This window comes from Ornithorhynchus anatinus, chromosome 3 (genome assembly GCF_004115215.2).
Source record: "Ornithorhynchus anatinus isolate Pmale09 chromosome 3, mOrnAna1.pri.v4, whole genome shotgun sequence".
Taxonomy (NCBI): Eukaryota; Metazoa; Chordata; class Mammalia; order Monotremata; family Ornithorhynchidae; genus Ornithorhynchus; species Ornithorhynchus anatinus.
In genome coordinates, this window is record NC_041730.1 from 91,561,595 (window position 1) to 91,565,883 (window position 4,289).

A 4,289-nucleotide genomic window follows, 5' to 3' on the forward strand; every position below is an offset into this window, starting at 1 on the left:
AATAAGAGAGGCAACCAAAATAACATTTCTGTAGACTGTAAGCTCCTTGGGGCAGGGAACATATCTACCCAAACTGTTACACTGTACTCTCCCTAGTGCTTAGTACAGTGCTCTGCACACAGTAAGTGCTCAGTAAATACTGCCGATTGCTTCTGGCATGTGAAGAGATGGCATTGTTTATTTTTCCTGGGTCTGTGGGATACAGCATGCTAGACCAGCAGGGAAATCAATTGTCTGCCACTATTTAATAATAATGTTGGTATTTGTGAAGCACTTACTATGTGCCGAGCACCGTTCCAAGCGCTGGGGTAGATACAGGGTAATCAGGTTGTCCCACGTGAGGCTCACGGTTGATCCCCATTTGACAGATGAAGTAACCGAGGCCCAGAGAAGTGAAGTGACTTGCCCACAGTCACCCAGCCGACAAGTGGCAGAGCTGGGATTCGAACTCATGACCGCTGACTCCCAAGACAGTGCTCTTTCCACTGAGCCACGCCGCTTCTCTATTTAGTCTTCCCAAAGCCTTTTTGACTCCTTTGAAGTTTCTTTTTGTGCTGTCTTAAGATGTTACTTATTCATTATTGGAATGTTTGTTCTATGTTTGTGGGAATGAGGTAAACTAGCCTAGCTATTTTTTATAGCATTTGTTAAGCACTTACTATGTGTCAACATTGTTCTAAGCACAAGGGTAGGTACAAGGTAATTAAGACAGATACAATGCCTGCCCAACATGGGGCTTACAATCTAAGTAGGAGGGAGAACAGGTAGCCCCCTTTTACAGTTGAGGAACCTGGGGCCCAGAGAAGTTAAGTGACTTGGCCAAGGTCACACAGAAAGCAATTGACAGAGAGGAATTAGAACCCAGGTCCTTGGGCTCCCAGTTGCATGTTCTCTTCTCTAGCCTATACTGCTTCTGTGTTTTAAGATATTGGTCCTCATATTTTATTCATTTTAGAAAGTTTCTCTTAGAATTTTTCACATCAGATAGGAAACTAAATCATGGAGATGTCACTTTAAAAAAAAAATCATTCTAGCAGCTCCGTGGAAGAGAGGAGGTTCTGGCAGTCCTGCCAAAGCCGCTCAACAGCCGAGACGGCTGTTCTGATCCCTCTGCTTCTCTCCTTGAATATTCCCCCTCCTTAGAAATCCAGTGGCTTGTTGTGTCACCCGCTTGTGGAGTAGAGAAGAGTGGGGAGGAGGAAAAGGAGAAGGAAAAGATGGCAGAAAGCGAGTGGAGTCCAGGCTTCTCCGTCCCATTTGCGGTTAGCCCACGACAACCTGTCTTATTAATGACTGTTTGCGATCCTGCGGACGACGACGAGGAAGAGACTTTGCAAAGGCACTGATGGTCTCTACCTGAGACAGGTGATTGCAGGCCTGTTGGGGCGGAGCACAGAGGGAGGCGCGGCCTTCTCTCCCTGGTCTACCGGGCAACGGGCCTGGGCCGATCAATGGCGGCATGTAGGGTCACAGTTGCAAAGTTTAAGGCAGTTAAAAAGGGGGTATGCAGAGAGTGCGAGAGGCATAGAGAAAGTATTGGAGCAAGAAGCAGTAGAAGGGCACTTTAAGGCAGCAGCACGTGGAAGCAGAAAGAAGAAACATTGGCAGAATGGGCTCCCTGGACCGGAGAGTGTCCAGGTGGAGTGAGTGGGTGTATGCGTCGCTCCCTTGCGTGTAGGTAGAAGTAAGTTAAAAACTTTCCACAGTAACCTTGCGGATCAGAGGTGTGGTTTGAACTCTACTATGTGTCATTGAGGTTCCCCCAGTCCAGAAAGGTCCTGGTTGGTATGAGGTGGGGGGGGGGGCTTGTGACACCATTTTTGTCCCTGAAGGGTTTGTCCCTTAAAAGATGACTGATGTGAAACGGTTAAGGTTACCTCAGGCCTGCCTCCCTGGCTCGTGGGGAATAGTTTATATCAGTCCCTCAACGAAAGGGAGACTATCGAAACCAATCCGAAGAGCTGATTTTTAATAAGAATACGGGGGTTGTTTTATGCAGCCCCCACGTGAGCTGGTTGGAAAGAAGAAAAACTGCCGCTCTAAGATGGGCCCGTGTTGCTGTTGGCTCCGAGGATTGCTGAACTGCAGGAAAATACAGGATGGGCCTGCCGTTTCCCTTCTGCAGAATCCGTTTTTCGGCCTCTTGGAACACTTCCCTGGAAGCAGTTCTGAAAACATAAACCTCCCAATGTAAATGAGTTGTTTACGGTGCCGATCATCTGTTCGAAAGCATTTCTTTTTGCTGCATCAGGAGTAATTGCTTTGGATAAGTACATCCATAGAGCGGTAAGCGATTCTGACCTAGGAAAAAAAACCCAAAAAACAAAAATAGTGTTTCTGTCTCCAGACTTGGAACACCATGGATTGTTAATAAAGGGTCAGGCTGCTTGGCAGCTAGTGGCTTTCATGTAATTTTAAACTCCGCCAGTCATGCCAACAGAAAGAAGAAAAAAGTTTTCAAGATGAATTTTCTCTGAGGAAGGGGCCAGCTTTGCTAAGGGAATGTAAGACTCGTGAGTGGTTACCGTGCTGAGGCTTAAGAGGATTCAGTTAGTGCAGCTTGTAGAAAACACCAAAATGTGTAGGAGGCATGGAAAATGGCTTGAGAGAGAAAAGTGAGTATTATATGCTAGTGGATGGCCCGGGACCAAGTCATCATAATCATGGTGAGAAGCAGGATGGCCTAGAGGAAAGAATATGGGCTTGGCAGTTAGAGGATCTGGGTTCTAATCCCCTTCTGCCAATTGCTTGCTGTGTGACTTTGGGCAAGACGCTTTACTCTTCTGTGCCTCGGCTTCCTCATCTGTAAAATGGGAATATAATATCTGTTCTCTCTCCTACTTAGCCTGTGAGGAGAGGGAGGATGAGGATTTGAGTAATAATGGCATTTGCTAAGCACTTACTATGTGCCAGGCACACTTCTAGGCACTGGGGTGGATACAAGCATTTTGGAATGGACACGGTCTCTGTCCCACGTGGGGCTCATAGTCTCAATCCCCATTTTACAGATGAGGGAACTGAGGCACAGCGAAGTGAAAAGACTTGCCCAAGGCCACACAGCAGACAAGTGGCAGAGTCAGGATTAGAACCCATGACTTTCTGACTCTCAGGCCCGTGCTCTATCCACTACATCATACTGCTTCTCCAGAAGTTCAGACCACAGTAGTGGGAGCTTACTAATCAGTCATATTTTTTGAGCACTAACGGTGGGCAGAGCACTGTGCTAAGCACTTGAGAGAGAACCACACAGCAATATAACAGTTACATTCCCTCCCCACAACAAGTTTATAATCTAAAGGGGTTTACAACACTCTGGATGATTATTGTTCATAGAATATGGAAGTGGGCATCTAGTTTGATTAAAGCTGTATGGTATGCTCTTGAAAACATACTCAAAAACTAGGAGATGATGATGTTGCTATTTGTTAAGCGCTTACTATGTGCCGAGCACCGTTCTAAGCGCTGGGGTAGACACAGGGGAATCAGGTTGTCCCACGTGGGGCTCACAGTCTTAATCCCCATTTTACAGATGAGGGAACTGAGGCACCGCGAAGTGAAGTGACTTGCCCAAAGTCACACAGCTGACGAGTGGCCGAGCCGGGATTCGAACCCATGACTCCAAAGCCCGCGCTCTTTCCACCGAGCCACGCTGCTTCTCAGGAGATGTGGTCCCTGCCCTTGATAGTGGTATTTGTTAAGCACTTATTATGTGCCAAGCACTGTAGTATGTGCTGAGATAGATACAAGATAATCAGGATGGACACAATCTCTGTACAACTGGTTAAGTAGCAGGTTGAACAGGTATTGAATCCCCATTTTACAGGTGAGGAAACTAAGGCCCAGAGGAGTTAAATGACTTGCTCATGGTCACCCAGCAGACAAGTGGCAGCAGAGCTGAGAGTGGAACCTAGGTTTTTTTGACTACCAGACCCGCGTTCTTTCCACCGGGCTGCCGCTGCTTACGATGTAGTGAGACAGAAAAGCACGCACAGAAAACAACTGTGCAGTGGGGAAAGGAGCAGAAGTAGAGATTCTGCCCATGAAAAAGTAGGCATTAAATTAATAAACCAGGGGAATAAATGAACTGGTCTTTACAGGAGTGTGTAATGGGCTGATGGGAGGACGGAACTAGTGGGAAGCAGCTTGGCCTTGTGGAAAAAGCACAGGACTGGGAGTTAGAGGTCCTGAGTTCTAATCCTAGCTCCACCACTTGTCTGCTGTGTGACCTTGGGCAAGGCATTTCACATCTCTGGGCCTCAGTTCCCTCATCTGCAAAATGGAGATTCAAT

At 47.1% G+C, this 4,289-nt stretch overlaps 1 long non-coding RNA gene across 2 annotated transcripts; it reads left to right on the forward strand.

Annotated features, from left to right (window-relative positions):
• Nucleotides 1-1,069: 1,069 nt before the first annotated feature.
• On the forward strand, nucleotides 1,070-2,245 carry LOC114810245. 2 transcript variants are annotated; one of them, XR_005659822.1, is made up of 2 exons: nucleotides 1,070-1,365; nucleotides 2,000-2,245. It is a non-coding gene; the product is annotated as an uncharacterized LOC114810245 (long non-coding RNA). The 2 variants fall into 2 exon arrangements; XR_003757966.2 differs by lacking the exon at nucleotides 1,070-1,365 and adding an exon at nucleotides 1,373-1,684.
• The last annotated feature ends 2,044 nt before the right edge of the window (nucleotides 2,246-4,289 follow it).